Consider the following 24164-nt stretch of genomic DNA (forward strand, 5'->3'; position numbering starts at 1 on the left):
TTTAATCGATATTTATTCTATATTATGTCATAATAAAAAAGGGAGATTACTCTTTAAAAATGCATTTTAAATTATTATTAGTTCTAATTATTTCTGATTTCATGGTATAGTCCCTATGAAATACAAGGTTTTTTTTTTTTTAGTGTGTGTATGTTTGTGTCTGTGTCACACATATATTTTTTCCTTCATTTCAATTACAGATTATGGGAGTTGCTTAGAAAAGACTTTCTTCTTATACTTAAATGTATTATTCATCTGGAATTATTTTGTGATAAAGAATTTGATAAGACTAATCTTTTTAGCAAGTCTTCTATTAGTCTCAAATACTAACTTAACAATCCATTTAATATTAATTGACCAGAAATCCACCTTTGTCATCTATTAATATTTCATACATACGTGCATATTATATATGTTCACATACTGGTTTCTATTAATTGGTCTATTGAATAATATGCTGATTTTAAAAATTCTAAATACCATTTAACATTTTAAAAATTTATTTATTTATTTTAGAGAGAGAGAGAGAGCACACACGCACGTGCACACACAAGCAGGGGGAGAGGTGGCTGGAGAAAGAGAATCTCAAGCAGGCTCCAGGCCCAGCACTGAGCCTGAGGCAGAGCTCAATCTCATGACCTGAGCTGAAATCAAGAGTTGGAGCTTTATCAATTGAGTCACCCAGGCACCCCTTAATATTTATATATGATTACAGTTTATAAATATACTCAAATATCTGGTAGGACTAATCCATTGTCTTTCATTGTTTATATAGATATTTGCCATTTTTGAAATGATTATTATTTTATAAAAATCACTGAACTTCTTCTTTCTAGATACCATACAATGCTAAAGAAAAAAAGTGTTGCTTTTAATTGGATTCATAAAAAGTTGTAGAATAATATAGCTAAATTAAGTGTTCATATTTATAATGTTTATTATTTTAGCTCCCCACAAATCTGTTTTTCTATATATTCAAATCTCTTTTTTTAAAATATAGAATTCATGGAAACTGAAGATTCTTTACATTAACTTGCAAGTAGAACACTTATTCCCGGTGTTATTTTAAGTGGAAGAAAGAATAACATACCTTGGAGGAGACATACTTCACTGGAATTTTCACCATGCATTTTCTGCACCACTACTATGTGCAACTTAATGTCTATTATATAGATATGACACACAAATATTTATAATTCAAAAAAGGAATAATGTACTCCATAAGAGAAGCTCATCTACCAATTTTGGAGATGAGCTTCTCTTAGAATGAAGAAAATTTACTTCTGACTAAGCCTTAAGGTACTTAGCCTGTTGGAGACAGAAGAGCTGGTTTGTTTAGTGAAGAATCCCAAGTCAGGGGGCGCCTAGGTGGCTCAGCTGGTTAAACATCTGCCTTTGGCTCAGGTCATGATCTCAGGGTCCTGGGATCGAGTTCTACATTGGGCTTCCTGCTCAGTGGGGAGTGTGCTTTTCCCTCTGCCTCTCCTCCTGTTTGTGCACACGTGCTCTAAGATAAATAAAATCTTGGGAAAAAAAAGAAAGAATCCAGACTCAGGCCATAGAAGCAGGATATTATGTTTGTAATGCATGTAGTCCAGTTTAGTGATTAGATAGAGGAAAATATGGAAGACAAGCCTATAAGGATAGGTTAAGTTCAGACTGTGAAGAGCTCTGTTCCCTGAGCTGAGAGGATACAGTTTAGGTATTTGTAGTACTTGTAGTTTCCCTCTTATTCTTGAAACTCGGGAAATGAATTGATGATATCTTCTTGTCATTAGAGATCAGTGCACTCAACCAGCTACCAATCCCTTTCACAAGAAACCACTTTCTTCAGAACTAAAAAATCCACAGAATGTACAACTCTTACGTGCTCTCAGAACTGCATGATCTTTTGCTGATCCAAGTTTGTTCATATTCACACCTTTCAGTAACAAGCTAAATTCATTTGTATTTATTTTTATTGCCAGAACACAATTGGTTCTAGATAAAGAAAGTCAGGCTACTTTAGCACTAGGATTCTGAAATTACTATATTCCTATACCTCATTTTAATTTAACTAGTTAAAACTGCATTTACTCATTTAGTAATATTGATCACTTACTTTAAAAAATTCTATTACAGATGCTCAGAATTTAAAATCAGTAAAGGAATAGACAACCATTAGTATTAAAAAGAAACACAACTCAACAGTCAAGTTACAGTATGAGATAATAACATACTATGATGGATGCATAGAAAATATGCATACTACTGAAAGACAGTTCCCATTGGGTATCTTGTGTTTCTTCATGTCATGTAAGCGAGGCACTAACCACCCTTTTCTACAGATTTACTATCTTTTCAAGAATTTGTGTACAGTGAATAACCATGACTGAATAGACAGTGTTTCCACTGGAGCAAAAAGGATTATTTACTCTCCAGTATAATGAAGACAATGGCTCCCTCTGGTGCATATGTCAGGCATGTTTGTTTGCAGACCATCACAAAAGATTTGCAATCTTTAGCTTGGGGTTCCTCAACTGTGATGCAAACCAACTGCGTGCACAGTATTGAACTTAGTCATTCCGGATTCTTCATCCCCAACCCCTAGCACAGGAACTTGGGGTCAAAGGGAACTGGTACCATCACAAACTTATTCTAATTACTACCCAATGAGTAATAAAGTTGTTTATCTCTGACCCAGGAGTCTTGCGTCTTCTGTTCTCATTTATGAAATTGCTGGCTAGTATGTAGCATAAAGTCTCAGACCCCTTATAATTTGCAACATATGCAATATTGTTCTGGTCTTTATTTAAAGTCAATAATCATCCCAGCTTTGAGTTATACCACATAGATCTATCTGGATGATAAGAGTTTTACTGGTCTTCAAAGACTGACTGCAGAAGAACGATGAGGTGTTACTAAGAAGAGTCCAATATCTTGTTGGTATATATATAAAATAAGGGATAAGTTGTAGAGATACAAAGTTTCAGTTATGCAAGATAAATAAGTTCTAAAGAACTGCTGTGCAACATAGTGCCTCTAGTTAACAACTGTATTGTACACTTAGAAAGGAGATAAGAGGGTAGAACTCGTATTTAGTGTTCTTACTACAATAAATAAAATTTTTAATGGCTAAATAAAAATACATGCAATAATCAGGCAATATTACAGTAAAATATGTTCATAGTAGGACAGTCACCTTGTTAATGAGGAAAAATCAGGTCATAGATTCAATTAGCAAGAGATTTTACCTTCAGAGAAATACTTTGCATGTGTTATTTTAAAAGAAAAGATAAAAACAGTTTGGATAAACCAGATCAAGTTAATTATCACTAAAGAAAGTCATCGTCTTTAGCTGAAAATTAAGAGCAGCATTAGACTGGAAAAGAGAAAAATCTCCAGTTTATAGAAGGCATTTTGAACGGAATCTATTCATGTTATTGTTTTTAATGTGCTTAATTAGCAGAAAGCTTATGAAAATCTCACTAGCAATTCTTACTTCAAGAAAAACAATATAATTTTATAAATACATCTCATTATAAAACCTCAGAATTTTTGTATGTATAGAATATAATGTACCATGAAATGTACATGTATACATGCAGCATGTTATCATGTTACCATGATGTTTTCCATTACTCGATTTTTGGAAAATATTAGAATATTTAATAGGTAGACTTTTTCACTCTTGGATACCATGATATTTAGAGCATATGTCATGAGGCTGAATAGGCAAGGATATGTACCAGAATAGTTTTTTCTATAATTTGTGAATCAAAGTATATAGGGGCATATCAATTATCAGGGAATATTATAACGGAATATGACAAAGTAAATATAGGAGGGTAGTTAGCACTGAGGCACTGGTTGGTAAAAAACTGTCATAGATCCTGTAAGAGAGAGATTTTTAAATAGGTAACACTGAAGAGAGATAATGCTAGCAAACAGGCATCCTGATGCTAAAACAATAGAAAATATACTTATATGATTGGAAGTACTAGCAGGGAATCCAGGCATGGTATAAAGTAGGACTATATAACACAGAGACTTAGTTACTGATAATGAGGCTGGAATTTGTACACAGATAATACATCAAGTATTCACTTTCTGTATACAAAATATAGTATTATAATTGATCGAGCAGTAAGACTCAGCTAAGCTGGGCTGCTAATTTGTTTCATGAAAACTAATACAATTCCATTTGGGAATAGGTTGTGTGGACTTAACCTTGGTTTGGGATTAAATTACAGGAAGAATAAAGAATAGAGGAGACAATAAATTATTGAAGCAAATAATTTAATCACACCATAATATTTTATGAAAATAAAATAGATACCCCAAATGTGGGTAAGAAGCTATCATAAGGAATACATGTTATATATCATTCCTTTTAACTTACATTATATTTTGTCTTTTTAAACATATGTATTTGGTATTAGATCAGGATGACCTATTGTTCACATTTGGCCATTTCTCTGCCCATGCTTTTACTCACTAATCCATAATAAAAATGTATTTTGAATATAATAACACCATAAAAATCCAACAGAAGAAAAAAGACTACTATCAGCACACTGGTAATTTCAAAGAATACCTTGGGATCAAAAGGAGTTTTGGTGTAAGAAAAAATTCAAAATATAATAACTGGAGAAAATCTCTTTCCAAAATATACTCAGAAAAAGGACGCTATCCAGGTAGGTAAAATAGCAATGGAGTTCTAACTCAGAGCCAATAGACAAAGCACAGGTGGGCAACTTACTATATCATCAGTGTAAATAACTGCAAAAAAATATTCAGGGGGGCTGAAGTTTTGGTCACATCTCCTTCTCAGGCTTGAATTGAGCCATAGGCAGTCCAAATGTATATATTTAAGGAGCATCCTTGAATATGACCACAGGTGTGTTAGGCAGGGAAGGACTCTAAAATATTACTGATTCCCACTAAAGAAAGGTAGGAAGAAGCTCATCCAGATCATATATATATATATATATATATATATATTTCTATATTTTTCTTGCATCATTTTACTGTATATTTGATCCCATTTCCTGTTACCTGAGAAATTAAATTTTGTAATTATCGATTGATATTTTTCTGTTATCTACTATTGATATTGATTTAATTACATTACGTATGAGATTAAAATAAATTTTATATAGTCATTTCATTGTTTTGATTGAAATTCTTTAATGACTATTAAAATTTGTTTAGTAGATTTGAAACAAGTGGCTTTATAGCTAGAATTCAAAACATGTAAGATCAGGCTCTAAGGAATTTTATGTTATGAAAACACTGGAAATGATAAAATTTACACTTTGTGGCTTGATTCAGAAAGATGAAATATTACACAAAAACAAGCATGTATTCAAGGGAGGCACTTTCATTACATTCTTGTAGAGAAATGTGATTATTTTCATGGTATGTAAATCCTCTACACACTCCCATCACATTATTCTTTCTGGAGAATATAATTTCTGTTATGATATGGCTGTAATTCTTTTGAGAACTTGAAGAGTTCTATCTCTAAGAGAAAAAAAAGAAATCAGTGACATAGATAAATTTACTTTATTAATTCATCAAAATACCATTTTATGGTGAAATTTAATCCATCCCCACATTATATCGTTACCATGTTTATCACTTGGAAATCTAGAGCATTTATTAATAATCCAAGAAAGGGTGTTTTTATTGACTGATTCCCTTATTTACTCACTCATAACATTACTTATAAACTTTATAAATTCTATAAGATTCATCTACCTCTCTATACAGGGGTTAAATTTATACCAGGGTTAAATTATATATAAATTATATATATTAGGGTTGTAATATAAATTATGGCAATCTTATTTTAACAGATTATAATCCTAATCTTTCCCCCTGAAAAGATACATTAAAGAAATCATGCATTATTTGCTTTATTTTACTTCATAAAACATATTTTCATATGCAGTGTAGTGCTGAGATAAAAACTTTAATTAAAAGTTGCTGGCCTACCATACAGAGAGCTGAAAATAATTAGCAAGTAAAAATTACATGAGTAGGAACTGATTTGGGAAAGTTTGTAAATGTATTTATCTGAAGAGTCACATGCTCAACATGCATGTTATCATGCACTCTCTCTGCTTTGTACTCTGAAAGAGATAAGTTGATCCTTTATAATCTTTACAAAATGAGCTTCATGTTCTTTGGTTATATACTTCACTCTTTTTTTCTGCTATCAGTGGAGATTCGCAAGCTGTCTTATGCCTAATGTCTGTATATCTTTTTTCATCCTTTTACTTTCAACATCTCTGTATCCTGATACACTAAAATCCTGTTTTTTTTAATTCAATGTAAAAATCATCTAAAAATCACTGCCTTATAATTGGAGAATTACATCCATTATAACTTAATGTAAGTATTGATATCTTTGTAAGTCTATTATTTTAATGTTTGTTTCCTATTTTTCACCTCTGTTCATGATTTTTTTTTTTGCTTTTTTTAAATTTATAGTCATTGCTCTAAAGATTACAGTACTAATCCTTAATAATTACAATATATATTGAATTATTATTATGTCACTTCACATGTAATGTGACAACTTTACAACAGTTAATTCTATACACTCCTAATATTCTTTGTACTATTTTGTCATATATTTATTTTTGTAATTATAATATATTCCAAAATACATATTTACCATTTTCCTTAACAGTATACTGAATTTAAATAATGTATTGTTTTTAATTAACAGTAAATTGACATCAAAGAATATATTTAAAAATATAAGTAGTCTCTATTTATGTAAACATATTTACATGTTTAAAATAAAGATAATGACTTCCTGATGGTGTGTAATGAAGTTAAATATATAATAGGTAAGTGATTTAGAAATCCATTTTTTATTAAAGTAGTTCTCAAAGATCACTATTACCAATATAGTTCCCATTTATACCACAAGGATAACTTGCATTAAATAGTTACCTAGTTCCTGAAAAGATAATTATAAGCACTATGTCCAGAATTATTTCTAGTTATGATTTGGGCTTTATCTAGCTTACCAGTTGTGGGCAAAACCAGACTACCAGCTACTTTCTGAAAATAATATTTATTGCCCCATTACAGTACTTTCATTCACGTTCCCTATTAATTAGCATCCCTCTTCTCTCATCTCTATATTTGTACATTTTTTTCTCTTACTTCTCATCTATTGTGTATCTACTATATTCCTAATGATTCCCATTAGAGTAAATTTTCTCATTCAGGTAGGCTCCATTTTCATCACTTGAAGTAGTGAAAAATTCAAGACCTCTATAAAGGCTATACTATCAAGATCCCTTCAGAAAATCCCTGAATAAATAGTTTGGAATGGTAGAAGTGAGTTTCATTTCTCTGAGTTTTTACTTCAGAGACAGGAAATACCTGTTGTGACTCAGTTTATTCTTCAGATTTATCTAAAGATATTTATTGATCATAATGGTCATTTTTGTTTTAGTTATTTTCAAGTTTTCCTAAATGTTGTATTTTCAGTTAATACAAACCTCTGGACCTGATCTTAGAGACTAGGAAAACATCAAATGTATTATTCTCTGTATATAGTACTTCATATATATATATATACACATACACACACACACACACACACACATATATATATATATATGATGAATATATAAAGATTAATGAAATGTTTATTACCACTTGTCTTCCTATGGAAGATAGCTTAATAATTCAAATTATAAATTTATCAATATAAAACACACATGATACACACAGAAAAACATGTGAGAAGACCCTTTCACTTGTGACAGGATTTCTGAATAAGTTTAAGCAGGATAAGGATAGGATTTATTGTTCAAATATGGCAACACTTAAACAATGTGAAAAGACCTACTAATTTTTCTAATCCCTAATACACTTACAGATATTATAAAAAAGCCTCAAGTGCAAGTGTTCATGACTAATTTGGTAGTGGGGATGAGCAGGGTGGGTGGTAGACAGAGTTCAATTTATAGTACACAACTTAAAAATTCTGAGAAAAGTGACTGAGTAAAAACTGACCTGACAAATGGATGGGTAGAAAAGGAACTCCATCTAAAGGAACTACTGAAACATCAAAACATGAACTAATTATATACAGGACCGAAGGTGAACTTGAAAAGATGCTGAAGATAAGAAGATTAAGAAGATCCACTGGCCTCAAGAAGTTTAGAGTCTAGGGGGAAAATGAATACAAGTCAAGTAACAATTACAATTCCTGGAGAGTGGTAGCAGGTTGGCTTTTGCTATCTGCTAAGCAAGTTAAAGGTCAGTTAAAGATTTACCAATGCTATAACTGACATTATAAAATTGAGCCTTGATCTTTGCCATCAGTGGGTCTTGCCTTTTGCAGTCAGAACCCCTTTCTCCTCAGTATCTGCAAGACCCATTTTCTCTTTTTCTTTAAGTCTTGTGCAAATTTCATACCTTCAAGGAAGCCTTCTTTGCCCACATTAAAATATAGTTCATATACCATCCTCCAGATCTCTCTATTCTCTCCTCCTACTTTATTTTTCGCCAAAGCAACTCTAACCACAAGCCTTAGCAGATATTTGGCTATTTATCATGTCTCCACTTTTTAGTTCCGTAAATACAGGGACATTTCTTTTCCTTTTTTTTTTTTTTTTTTTTTTGGCAACCCCTGGAAAAGTAGCTGTTACAGAATAGGTGCTCAATAAAATAAATATTTGCTGCTGTTTAGTGAATATGCATGATTAGTAATTGAGAACACTTAATTCCACAGTTACAATTGTAAGATGTAACACATGGTCTTGACAGGATGACAAGTATTTTGATTGCCTTCACAACTCAAAATTATCTGAAAATTACCTCTTTTCCTTTAATTTTATCTTTTGTGGACTCATTTAACAGGATCTTAAAACACGGGCATAAAAGACTTAATTTTTGCTTTAGTTCTCAGAATAGCCAATTTCTCTTAGAGCACAGTCAGTCCCATTAATTTGGAAGAAATAAGTTCTGCTCTCTTAAATGCTTTGTGGAAACTGACAAGGGTCTGTCCTATACTTGAAAGTATTGTGAAATCTCAAAACACACCAACCATAAAAATTCAGTCACATTGAATATATACAAAGTTTAGAAGACATTAGAGAAAACATACACATGTTCTCTAGTGAAGAAATAAGTTCTTAGACAATTCAACAGTCACACAGAATAATGATCAATCTTTCATAGCCTCTCACAACCTCAGGTAAATGGTCAGGCTCTCTCATCTCATTCTCTTTGATATAATAACTGATAAAGAAAGTATCTTTTCAAAAATGATTCACTGCCAGGAACAGATCTAAGGATCTTTATCTCATTTTGCATTCAACATTTCAGTATTCTTGTCAGTAAAGGGCTCCCAAAATAAAATTGGCTTCAGAACTGACAAAAACTTGACTCATTCACGAAAGTCACAGTATTATTAAAGTCTTCTCCCAGGCCCTAAGAGCACATCAACGTTAATGAAGTTACATTAGGCCTACTCAATAGTATCCCATCAAACTTGACTAGTGACTACCCTTCCGTAATTCAGAGGATCTCTTCATGCTCCACATCTCAAAGGAGATTGCTTTTTACCTTCTCTTTCTAACCTGCTTGCTGTTTCTACTGCCTTGACATTTTATGTGTGCTTTTTATCTGTTGTCTGCATAACTGCCTAGTCCATTAATATCAATGTTTGGATTAAATTGTGTCTGATTACTGATATCAGATTTGTTCCTGAAAACTGTGTTTGAGGTCTTTGCTATATTTTTTCAGATTTATTGAGATATAATTGACAAATACTGTAGGTTTAAGGTGTACAATATGCTAATTTGATACACTACCATAATGCAAAATGATTACTACAATAACATTAGCTAACACTTCTATCACCTCACAAATTGCCTGTGTGTGTGTGTGTGTGTGTGTGTGTGTGTGCTAAGAACATGTAAGATCTACTCTCTCAGCAATAAGCAAGAATATAATACAGTATTAACTAAAATCATAGTGTTCTGTATTAGGTCTCAAGAACTTATTCACCTTATCACTGGAAGTGTGTACACTCCAGAACAACAAAAAAATTGTTATAATAGATTCCCCCTATGCTACATAAAAAACATTGATAGTAATTCTCTTTTACATACTCATTTGGATCTTTAATTTCCTTCCTAATCTACGTGAGCCAATAAAATAAACATCCTTTAGTATTGTGGCTCTTAAACTTAGATGATTATGCAAAATAATTACTATGGCCTAAAATCAGAGGATTTATTTGTTCAAGCAGTTATTCTTTGGCTGCACAACAAATTACCAAATTTTAACAGTTTATGACACCTTTTTTTATTGTTAAATCTCATAGTTGTATAAATTACAAGTCAAAGCAAGCTCAAATGGATTCTCTGATCTGGGTGAATCAAGTCCAAAATCAAGGTATTGTCCAGGTGAGGCTCTTAATGGAGGTTCTAGGAAAGAATTTTCTTTAAAGGTATTCAAGTGACTGACACAGTCATTGTCAGTTGTGTCAGGCTAAGGTGGTTGGACTCAGGTCCCCATCTCTTTGCTGGCTGACAGGGTTCATTCTTTTCTCCTAGGGCCACTTACATTCATTCTCATGTGCCATCTTCCAGCCAGTGGTCTGTCAAATCCCTCTCAGACTACTTGTCTGATTTATTCTTCTGCCACTAGCCAGAGAATTGGATTTGCATTTTTTAAAGTAACAGTTTATTGATATAATTCACACATCATATAATTGACATATTTAAGGTACAAAAAGATTTTTATCCACAGAGCTGTGCAACCACCACCACGATAGATTTTAGAACACTTACATCACTCCAACATTGGTAAACTTCCTTAGTGAATCTTTGGATATATTTTCTTGACTAAAGGGATTTCAAAAAAAAAAAAAATGAAAATTAAGTGGTTCTTTAATGTTAAAATTGTATTTCTTTCTTCACATATTTTATTATAGACAACTAAAAAAACCAATCGGCACTTTTGAAATTCTGACTTAAATTTCCTTTCCATCTTCTACCACGTTAGTAGGTACATTGCTATTTCTAGGGTATAACAGACAAAGTTTGCTAAGTTTTCTATTACTATATAGCATGGATCATCTTTTTTTTTTTTTTAAGATTTTATTTATTCATCCGACTGAGAAAGAGCACACAAGCAGGGGCAGCACCAGGCAGAGTGAGAGGGAAAAGCAGACTCCCCACTGAGCAGGGAGCCAGATACGGGACTCGATCCCAAAACCCTGGGATCATGACCTGAGCCGAAGCAGATGCTTAACCAAATGAGCCACCCAGGCGCCCCAGCATGGATCATCTTTTATTCAGTATCTCATTTATTTATTCAGCATCCTTCACGACTTCACCAAGAATGTCTGTGAGACCCTTCCACTTTTAACAGCCTTCTGGAAATACTTCCAGGTTCAACTTACATTAATGCTACATTTTTTTTTTTTTCCTGTTACAGCAGTATCCTACCTTCAGACACCAAGTTATGTTCTGGTTATCTTATACTGTGTGGCGATCCCTACAATTCCTAAAGTGTTGTGGCTTAAAACAACATTTTGTCTACTTGCGAATCTCCAGATTAGGCATGGCTTAGGAGGAAAGTCTCTAATCTATCTCTACATGATATCAACTGGAACAGCTCCACTGTGCATCCACTCCCAAGTTGGTCTATTCACATTGGTGGCAAGATAGTGCCTGCTCTTGGCCAGGGGCTACACCAGTTATTTTTGTGAGGTGCTTCTATTCTCTATGTAAGGCTCTTCACAGTTCTTTCTGTACTTTCTCATATCAAGAAAGTTCAGTTGCAAGAGTATGTACATATTAAAAAGAGAGGAAGTAGAAGATGCCAGTTCTAAAACTTGGGACAAAAAACTGTCACAGCATCACTTTTGCCATGTTTTATTGGTCAAAGTCATAACATGACCACCCAGATTTCAAGGTGGAAAGCCACAGATTCACATCTTGATGGGAGAAATGTCAACTCATTTGTAGTTGTTCCTAATCTAACATAAGAGATAATTACATAAAATGTTCCAAAAAAACAAAATTTTAGTTTTAATACAGCTTATTTTTTCACTTATATTTTATTTTCCTTTGAAATATTAAATTTTATATAAATTAAACTAAACTAGTATTATTTTTAGTGAAATAAGACTACAGAAGTAAAAATGTATTTATTTGTGGCACATGTTCTCAGCGGTTGATGTGATGTTAAGTACCTAATAAGACGTTCTTAAACAATACCCCATATTATCCAGTTTTTCAGAGCAATATTTAGAAAGTGAATAAATGGTTGGACCTTGAAGGGGACTCCTATTGGCTATAGCAAAATATTTTTATATATTCTTACATAAAGGGACAAGACTGATTCCCTATAATGACTTAATTTGTTGTGCTCAGTGGAGTTGTGGAGATATTGCTCTAAGAGCTAAATTTTTATGTTGTTTTTAATTTCAATTTATTAATATTTTATTTCATTTTGTGTGAGCATATTGTTTCCTCAGGTCAGATATGAACTCTATGCCAATTTCTTGATAGTTAGAAACCAATAAAGATTTAATAGGAAGAGCCTGAGGGAAAGTATGCATTTAAATCAGGTGGTGGTGTTTTAATATTCTAGTAACTTTCATCTATGTGACAATAAAATTAAATTTCAAAAGTTTTAATGAAAGGAACATATGATTTATTCTGCTGGATATTCATGAATCCCTTAAGTGCTTTTTTCACAAAATAAACTGCTGAATGTTGCCTTTCTCATAGTGTGTTTCTGAAACACTGGTTCTAGAGAATGGTAACAGAACATTGTATGACTTGGAGAATTAACAAAAAGTTATGTGTTTTAAATTATGGGTTTTCTCAAAGCTGTAAATCTTGTAATTTGCATTCTATATCTCCAAACAAATATATGACACACATTTAAAATCAATAAATCTATTGAGGAAGCATTATTGAGAATTGCTGATTCTAGTTGCACTTAGGGAAACAATACTTTCTTTTTGAATCTGAAAGAAATTTAATAAAGAGAGTTAAATTCTTAACAACTAATGGAATAGACTGGAGGAGCAGTTTCTTGGACCACTTCTAAGAATCATTTCCTGCATAATCAAAAAGAACTTCGGAACTATAACTTATGCCGCACTCAAAACGCTGAGGTGGTAAAAGACTAGAGTGCTGGCATCCTTGAATCAGTAAAATATGCCTAAGAAGCTGGCATTACTGTTAGGGTGCCCTACCTCATTGGTAAGTAAAGACTAATTCTGAAGCCCTTTCCTCCATACCTGCCTTTTTTGTTGCCTACAAAGCTGAAGCCCGGATGCTGGTAGACAAAGATTTTTGTTTCCTTTTAGTTCAGTTATGAGTGTCTAATTAAATCCAATTCCAAGACAACAGCCATGAGTTTTCAGGTAACACAAATTAATTTCCTAAACTCTTCACTATGTAAAGAGGTGGAAATAGATACTGAATGGTATTGCTTCAAAATCATTTAGCTTATTTCACAGGAGCGAAGTTTTGTGGTATTGTATATGAATATTCTATTACTGTTGACCTACTGACAACTACCACTGCTACAGAAGATTTTTGTATTTGCTCCTCAAACTTGATGTTCTGAAATGAAGAAAGCAGGGGTTTGTTTGTTTGTTTTTCCTCATTATCCCTCTCCACATTTCATTGGTCTTTTTCATTTAACTCCAGTTGCAGTAAAAATGGTAAACTGGTAGTCAGCATCTGATTCAATCTTCTTTTTGTGTGTCTTCTTCTAAATCAGAGCCTAAATAGCTAACAGTATTTGCAGGTTGGTGTTTTGTTTTGTTTTGTTTGTTTGTTTTCAGCCAGAAGAGTGTAATGTACACACAATGTCCTGCCCCCCCCCCCAAAAGAAAAGCGTTTTCAAACTGTGGTTTAGACCCCTTCTCTATCACTTCTAAATATTTCTTACCTGGAAAAATACTTTTGCTTTAAATTATTCATGCAGCAGTTAAATAATTATTACTTTTGCACTTCATTAAGATCATTACAGTTGCCAACGTTTGTGGTTTTGAAGATGAGGTGCTTGAGGAAAACCAGAAAGGAATTTCATACTGCTTCTAAATTAAGTCTGTCCTTATGAGTTTACATAATTCTGAGGGACTCTGGTTTGCATTTTTAGAATAAGCTTAGGGGATTTCTAAAAACTAAAAAGAAGTGAACAATGAACATGCTTGTCTCCCTACATTTCCACTTAATATTAGAAAATTACACCAATCATAAAAATGATCTTATCTGTTCACTATATAGTTGATGAGAGTGATCATTATCTATAGTAAGTAAAACACATAAAGTGAGAAAGGACTATTTAATTTTTTTGTTGTTGTTGTTCAAGGGTCCTGACATTAAACCAGGAAATGTCTAGTATATGCCAAATGCTTATTAAAATATGTTAAATGAATATTAAGTTACCAATCTAACTAAAATGCTTCTGTGGCACTTTTCTTACTTCAGTAAAAACTATAAAATAAGAAATATGACACACATAACTAGTACTAATGTGGTAGCATCTTTCATATCGCAGGTTCATTTCCATGCCTCTTTATGAAATTTGAATTTTATTCACAATTTTCTTTCTAAAGCAATAAATTAATGATTTGATGTTATTGTACTTTCAAGGATACCAACATTATTTATTTATTGTGGACATGGAAAGCTAGTATTTCATGTAAAATTTAGCCACTTTCTATAAATAATACCTTACTATTAAATATGTTTTTTAAAAATAATAGAGATAATATTTTAAAAGTTAAGAAATAAATGATAGTTTTTAATACATGCAATGTGATAGACATGGGTATTTAATTTTGGGACAGGGAATTAAATGTCTCACTTCTAAAGTGGTTAGATATAAATTATTTTATTAATATATCCAAATCTAATCTACTAACACTGATATTTTGTAAGATTGTGATATACCTCAAAATGTAATTTCATCAGTAATTTTATGGTTTGTGTTACTTTTTTTTAAATTTGAATTGTGTTTTCTAACTAATGTCTAGATCAAGTATTTATAAGGATTTTTTTAGTTATTAAATCATTCTGATTTTTCTTAATTTTGATTACATTATTTTTTGTATTTTAATGATTATTGGCACAGATGCAATAAGCTCACTTGTTTTACCTTTGGCATGCAAATTCAATTATTGTTCTTCTTTGTTATTTTTACATCACAATATCATCAAATGATAAGTAATTGCATCTTAAAATAATTTTAGATGTTTCTTAGTTCCACTATTAATTCTAAACATAGTATATATTTTGTTTATGATATGACACAATGTAGTATACAATTTATGATCTATGATTAGACACAATCTAAGATTCATGAATCTGGTTATGCATATCCTTTTTTAAAAAAAAAGGAATTTATAAGAAAAAAATCTGTCACGTTATAAGGGCTATATTCTTTTCACTCTCTAAACATCTGCTGAGAGCCTCAGAACCTTTTATAAGTGGCTTTCATACTGACAGGCTTTGTACATATATGTGAAATAAATATATAGCCTACAATGTTTGTAATGTTTAAAAAATATTGACAGAAACAAGTTGTGTGATTTACCATGGAATTCACGCAATCGTAATATGCAATTTAGCTCACAGTGGTTAATTATCAAAGGTAGTACTGAGTTTTCCTGATGAACTAATAGTATCCCTTAGTCAAGGCATTAATGATGGATAAAGCCAGTAAATACTCCATTTTAGGGGAAAAAAAATTATAAAGTAATCACTTGGGCAATAATGCTTGGACGGCACTGCTCTTTCATACAATTTGCCAGAAGTGTTCTTCAAAATGCTTGAGTACAGGAATGCAAATGAAGAACTGGGATGGAAGAAATTTGAGTCTCTGTTTTCCCAGTGAAATGAAGAAAATCAGAACAATCTTTAAAGCTGTCCCAAATGTAGATTGCTAACAGTCAGTTGCTGTGAGGATCTTCATTCTTCAAATTGACTTTCTCATCTAAGTTGATTTGTTAACTACTGAATTAATGGTCATAGACCTCAAAGAAAATGGTTGTTTGATATTTAATAAGTCCTGGTTTGTTATTTATTACCAATTTGGTATAAAATCACATGCTGCCTTTCTATTTTCACTCTGGCAAGTGTTCACATGGTATTGTTAAGATTCACTTCACTTGGACATAGAGAATGGACTGATTACTTCCAAGAAGTTGGCTAAAATTTTGAGAAAACTTCTGAATGGCCATAAAGAAATATGAAGTCTATAATGCATAATGCTAAATTGGCACATGTATACATGATGTGTTTATCACTTTAACATTCATTATTTCTAGCCATACTATTCACAACTTCATATTAAAGAACTGAAGTGTTTATAAAGAGGCCCTTTGTTCTAAAAATCTGATATATAAATTTATGAATAAAAATTAATCATCTACATTGTCTCTCCTTAAATACTTCAGTTATACCAAGTCCATCCCTGTAATAAATAACTGCATGAAGCACATTGATTAGTTTTATTTTATAATAGAGAGTATACAATTGGTCTCATTTTCATTTGATTTTCAAAATCAGCACTTTCTCTTAATTTGTCTAATACTGGAAAAAGGAAAGTTTTTTAAAGGCAAAATGTATAATTTTATTGGATTTTGTAGAATTAATTATTTCTGAGGTAACTAATATGCCTCTATCTTATAAGAATAATTCATATTATAGTATACAATTCTTCCTCTAATCATTTTATAAAACTATGTATAACCATTACTATTATATGATTGAAACATATATTTAGTAAAGTGATTAAAGATTAATTTATAATGTCATAATTGACATTTTCTTGGCTTATTGTCAAATATTTTATTTCCCAAATGCCAAATTATTGAAAAACCCATTACTGAAATACTCAAAAATTATTCGGATATTCTATAACTTTTATTTATACCCTTCTATCTTCTTCATATGTGGAACATCTTTATTTATCAATACCTTGGCAATCAGCCTTGTTTCTCTTCCACGAACATAAGAAGAATTCAACTTGAAATCCAGGTGTCAATTCAGAGATGAGTTCTAAAGCTTAAGCAATGTAGGTTACTTTTCTAAGAAAAAGTATACAAAGTTAAAAAATAAAGCTTAAGCAATGTAGGTTACTTTTCTAAGAAAAAGTATACAAAGTAAAAAAAAGTAAAATAAAAAAGAGTAGCTTCAGGGATTTTAAAGAGGCCTGTGTAAATGCAGGTCCTGAAGCTTAACTTTATTAGCCTCATGGTCTGTTTACCTACTTCTGGATCTTTCCTAGGTGATTTAGCCCTCTGCATGGAGATAACCAGGATTGAGTAATCTATGATCTTTTAAGTCTGTTTCATCATTATTGTTCCACCAATGCCTACATGATCTATCATATCCTATCCAGCATTCCTGGATCCCCTTACATCTTTTCTCCCCTTTCTCTTTCTCTTTCTTCCATGTTACATATATCTCCTTACATTATTCTCCTTACTAGAAGGTAAGGTCCATTAGAGCAAGGATTTTTTTTTTTTTTTTAATTTGGTTCATTGATGATTTTCAAATGCTTAGATCATTATCTGTCACACTGTAGGTGCACAACAAAAATTAGTTAATTAAATGAATAAAGTGCCAGTCTTACTTTTCACCAATGATTTGATACAATGCTTGTCATTACCTTTCTAAAAACACAAATGGGCTTGCTTACTTCCTTTCAAAAAATATTTAAATTACTTCCTATTAATAGTTTGCCACTGAATTTAAAATTAAACATCAAATTCTTAGTATGACCTACCAACCCTTTTTGAGTATAGTTGAGACACAATGTTACATTAGTTTTAGATGTACAAATTATTGATTTGACAAGTTTATACATTATGCTATGTTCACAAGTGAAGCTACCATCTGTTCTATAACATTAATACCACAATATCATTGACTAATTCTTTATGCTCTGCTTTTTATTTTGATAAGTCACTCATTGCATTACTGGACTTCTGTATGTTCCTCTCTCCTTAACCCATTTTTCCCAACCCCCAACGCCCCTCCTCTCCGGCAAACATTGGTTTCATCTCTGTATTTATAGTTCTGATTCTATTTTTTGTTTATTCATTTTCTAGATTCAATTTATAAGTGGAATCATATAGTATTTGTCTTTCTCAGTCTGACTTATTTCACTTAGCATAATACCCTCTAAGTCTATCTATGTTGTCTCAAATGGCATGATCTCATCTTTTTATGGCTGTGTAATATTCCATTGTATATCTGTGTGTGTGTGTAAACATAAATACATATACATAGTTACATATTTATGTGTATGTGTATGTATATGTATATATATCACATTTTCCTTATCCATTTGTCTACTGATGGACACTTAGGTTGCTTCCATGTCTTGGCTATTATAAATAATGCAATAAACACAGGGGTGCATATATCTTTTTGAGTTAATGGTTTTGCTTTTCCTGGGCAAATACCCAATAGTGGAATTATTGAATCATATGGTATTTCTATTTTTAATTTTTTGAGGAAACTCCATAACATTTTCCATAGTGGCTGTGCCAATTTACATTTCTATCAACAGTGCATGAGGGTTCCTTTTTCTCCACATCCTCATGAACACTTATTTCTTGAGTTTTTTATTTTAGTCATTCTGACAGGTGTGAGGTGGTATTTCAGTGTTTTTTATTTGCATTTCCCTGATGATGAATGATGTTGAACATCTTCACATGTCTGTTGGCTTGCATATATTCTTCTGAAAAATGTCTATTTCAGGCCCTCTGACCATTTTTTTTTTAATTGGATTGTTTGGTTTTTTGGTGTTGAGTTGTAGAAGTTCTTTATATTTTGGATATTAACCTCTTATCGGATATATAATTTGCACATATATTCTCCAATTCAGTAGGTTGTTTTTTTGTATTCTTGAAGTTTCTTTTCCTGTGCAAAAGCATTTTATTTAATGTAGTCCCAATATTTATTTTTGCTTTTGTTTCCCTTGCCTTAGGAGGTGTATCGAGAAAAATGATGCTATAGCCAATGCCAGAGAATTACTGCCTGTGCTCTCTTCTAGGATTTTTATTGTTTCAGGTCTCTTGTTTAGACCTTTAATCCATTTTGTGTCTATTGTTGTGACTAGTATAAGAAAGTAGTCTAATTTCATTACTTTACATGTAGCTGTCCACCATTTATTGAAAAGACTGTCTTTTCTCCATTGTATATTCTCACCTCCTATGACACAGACTACATTGACCATATAATTGCGGGTTTATTTCTGGAGTCTCTATTCTGTTTCACTGATCTATGAGTTTATTTATGTGCCAGTGTCATACTGTTTTAATTACTACAACTTTGTAGTGTATCTTGAAATCTGGTAGTGTGATACCTCCAGTTTTGTTCTTCTTTCTCAGCATTCCTTTGGCTTTTTGGAGTCTTCTGTGGTTCCATACAAATTTTTTCAATCTGATTCGATCTCTCTCTCCAACTTCCTTCAAAGTCATCTTTTTAAAAAAATGCAATAATCCACCCAAACTGCATTTTTACCCTGTTAAAACTCTCAAACACCTTTGTTTTTGTCTTCACATTTCCCTCGCGTCCCATAATCTGCATTGTCATTCTGTCTCCTTCTCTCTTTAAATACATACACCCTGCCAAACACACACACACACACACACACACACACACACACACACAATCTTCTTTACTAGATTGTAAGCTCCTTAAGGGAAAATAAAATTATGTTTATAATGATAAATTCAGTATTTAACCTAGTGACTGGCATATAATAAATATTAAACCAATATTTGGTTTATCTACTATATAACTGAGAATTCCTACATGAAGTTCTTTTATAACAGAGCATATGAAAAACTTTTTTTTTTAAAGATTTCATTTATTTATTTGAGAGAGAGAGAGCAAGAGAGAGAGCACAACCAGGGGAAGCAGCAGAGGGAGAGGGACAAGCAGACTCCCTACTGAGCAGGAAGTCCAACACAGGGCTCCTTCCCAGAACCCAGGGATCATGACCTGAGCCTAAGGCAGATGCTTAACTGACTGAGCCACCCAGGCACCCCTATGAAAAACATTTTTTAAAAAAGTTTTCATCAAACACATCTAAAATCACAATTTTCACTAAGGAAGTATAAACTATATTATAAATAAAAAAATAATAAAAATTATAAAAAAGTTTCAATCTCCTTACCTTCTTCATTTACAATATGGTGATAACCTTTAGTCTTTTTACTGAAACCATTCTCTGTCTGCACTATATAGTAAGCTTTCTAGTCAGAGTGCACTGACCCCAAGACCTCCAGGTGATTGAAAACTGATGGTCAAAAACAGCATTTCCTGGATCTAGACTCTCTGGCACCCACATAATCTTTGTGATCCTCACTACTCATACATCTGGTCTATCAAATGGAATGGAATAAATCCACAGAGTGCCAGAACCTGGACATAAGCTCACATTATGTGTCCCAAAGATTGTCCTAGCCTTAGCCATGGATGACTCTCTGAGCAAAAAATGGATAAAGTCTACTCCTTCTGTTCTCTTGCCAGCCATTGTTTTACTTATTTTTCCTTTCAAAATAAATCCACCTTCCTACATGACATTGATAAATATCTTCTCAGTCCTAGAGCATATGGGACCAGCCTTGCATGACATTGGAACAATGGGAACTCATCTACATTGCCAGTGGGAATGTAAATGAGAGAAGCAATTTGTGATAGATTTTTTCTGTATCTAGTAAAACTGAAATTGTGCATACACTTTGGGCAACATGGCCCCTAGCTCTGCACCCTAGAGAAATGGTGTCAGATTCTCAACAGGAAAATCCATTATACTGTTGTTTGCAATGACAAAATATTAAAGATACTTAAAATCTCCTTGAGATGTTGAATCAATAAATATTCAGAGGTGTAATCACACAGGTGTGAAACAGATAATAGAGTTATTGATATAAACATTTAAAGTACACAAGCACGTAGACTGGAAAAGTTGCAGAATGATATATATAGTATCCAGTATATGCTTTTAAATGGGTGGCATCTTGGATATAAGTAAATACAAAATACAAAAATAATATTATTTTTCCCTAAGTTAAGCAGTCAAAATTGACCATAATCTGAAATCTGAATCCCTCAGGCAGTACCAGTGATAATTTCTCTTATGTTCAGGAAACAAAGCTTTAAAAGAGAAAACAACAGACACTCGCAGAGCTGGGTTGAAGCTGAATATGCAATCCAAATTTGGCTAATTATAGTCACCAAGAAATTTATGCTAGGATCATAGGAAAGGCTGCTAAACAAATGGGTTTGATAAGCTGGTAACACATAGTTCCTGAACTACTTATGGCAATGATGCCTCTTACCTAATGGGAGCTTACCACATATAAAGAGGAGTTAATTTTGGTTTCAACATTTTCTTTATTCAGCAAATATTTCTGAGTTTTTATGCCCTCTTTCAGTGCATTTATTCTTCGACAAGTAGTTGAGAATAGCTAAGCAATTACTTAAAATTATTAAATTAATGTTAGAATCAGAGTATATGCATTGGAGATATCAAAATTCATAATGAAATTAAACCAGTGTGGTATCAATAAAGAATGGAGATAAAAAACAAGAAAAGAGTTTTTAGAATCCCAGTGGTATGCTGGAAAAACTGCTTAACATTTACTGTCAAAATAATTTGGACACTTATCCAAAACATTAAGAAAAAAATACCAGATGGTTAATTAGTTCAATAAAAATATCAGAGTATAAATAAGGAGAGGTAAACATAGCATTTGTTTTCTGAAATGGGAAGGAAAGACAAAAAGCAATTTCAAAATTTTCCATATCATTAATTCAATGAATGCAAATTAAGACAACTTGATGCTTTTTCCCTATGAGTTTGTTAAAAAAATTCATTATGCTAAATATTGCAAAATTTGTGATTAAATGAACATTCCAATGCATTCTTGAGAATAAGTTTAATTTTAAAGCTTCCTGAGAAAAACTTCCTAAGGTACATTCCAATTATAATTTATAATTTTGCATACAATTCAACTCAGTAATTCCACTTTCAGGAATTTTCAAAATAGGTACCATTAAAACATAGTTTTATCAGGTTTTATTATTGTTTTATTATGTTAAGTGTTATTACAGTTCATTATGATACGATTATTTTTAATAAAAACACTAAGTGTTCATCTATGGTGAATTGATAAATTATGACAATGTTATGTGTGGATTACTATGCATTTATTAAGTTTCATTTAAAATATATGATAAAGTATGCTTAAGAATTATCATTTAGTGATAATTGCAAGGTCCAAAATATTATATGTAGGATTATTCAAATTTTATATTCCTATATTGTGGGAAATATGGACAGTGATTGTTTCTTTGTGAAAGCTCATTAATTTTTATTTTCAGCATATTTTCTATGGTGAATATGTATTCCCTTTACATTGGAATGAATCCTTGTTCTAAAATTAAAAAAATGTTTAAATGCCTGCAGTTAGATGGATATAACTACCAGGAGGATGACAAACCATTCAGATTTCTCATTCTTAAGTCACAGGTAAAAGTCTTGCAAAGGTTTCCTTTAAAATACCTCAGAAAAGTACCTGCAGTTAACATGGAATGCCCAACTAGAAAATGACAAATGAAACTAGTCAAATTTCTAGAACAATAGTATTTCTGTGTTTGTGAAAGTGACTAGAGGACAGTAACTAGAGGAAAGTAACTTCATAATTATACTATGTAATTTATAATTGAAGCAGCATCATAAATGATATTTTAACAAAATAGTTTTATGATCTGTATTGTTACTACTATTGTTATAAAAAATTCTCACACATTTGGTAGCTTAAAAAACACAATTTTTTTTTTTTTTTTGGAGAGTTTTAGAGGTAGAAGCCCAAATTGGGTTTCATTAGGCTATATTTAATTTATCCTCAGGCCTTTGTCCCTTCCAGAAGCTTTAAGATCTATTTCTTTGTCTTTCCAGCTTCTAAAAGCTGTCTGAATTCCTTGACTTGTGACCCCATATTTCTCTGACCTGTGCTTCTGTTGTCACTCTCTCTTTGTACCTGTTATCACACTGCTTTCTCTTTCTGCATCCAGTTTGACAAAACATTCTCTCACTCTGATCCTGCTGCTTCCCTTTTAAAAGGACCATTATGATTACCTTAGGTTCACAAGAATAACACACGATAATTTCCCCATCTCAAAAATTCTTAACTTAATCCCATCTTCAAGGCCTTTTTTGCCTTTTAAATCTTCACAGGGTCTTGGAATTAGAGTACAGACATGTTTTGGGCTGTATTTCAGCCTACTACATGCTCATTGAAGATTTATATGAATTTGGAGGATCGATTAAAATAACTTTTGTGGGTAAGCTGGTGGTCTAATATTTATCATCAAATTTTTCTCTATGTATAACACACCAGTAATTTCTGATTAAATTCATGATAATTTCAGATGGTGAAAAACAAGTATAATGGCTTTAGTGGGTAGATTGAGAGTAAATAGCTTTTATATATTTGAATTCAATAATATCAGTAAAATGCACACACAAGTTAGCATCACAGATCAGAAAAATCACTTAGATATATTAAAATTTATTTACAAATCATCATCTTGAACATTACCTTAAAGATGTGCAAGTTATAGGATTCTAAACATGTAAGATATGTAGCATTCAAATTTTATGGTCAGTTAGAAAACATGTTTATATAATTTAGTATTCAAGCAAAAATTCTTAGTTAAGTGAAAAATGTTATTCTTAGACCTAAGAAAATAAAAAATCTAAGCAATTAGTCCATCTCAGTGGTTACCTCAAGTCTTCTCTGATTGCATAAAGAATCAGGTGATGTGATTCAGCATACCCTTCCCTTTTCAAATTTTGAAATCCACAGAATGGTTATTATTTCAAAAAGTGTTTGTCTATCAGCCAAGGTAGGGAGGAGACTCATTCTGAATGCCCACAGCTGTCATCAATAGCTTTATTTTATTGTATTTTTTAAGATTTTATTTATTTATTTGACAGACAGCCAGTGAGAGAGGGAACACAAGCAGGGGGAGTGGGAGAGGAAGAAGCAGGCTCTCAGTAGAGGAGCCTGATGCGGGGCTCGATCCCAGAACTCCGGGATCACGCCCTGAGCCGAAGGCAGATGCTTAACGACTGAGCCA

Source organism: Ursus arctos, unplaced genomic scaffold (genome assembly GCF_023065955.2).
Source record: "Ursus arctos isolate Adak ecotype North America unplaced genomic scaffold, UrsArc2.0 scaffold_10, whole genome shotgun sequence".
NCBI lineage: Eukaryota > Metazoa > Chordata > Mammalia > Carnivora > Ursidae > Ursus > Ursus arctos.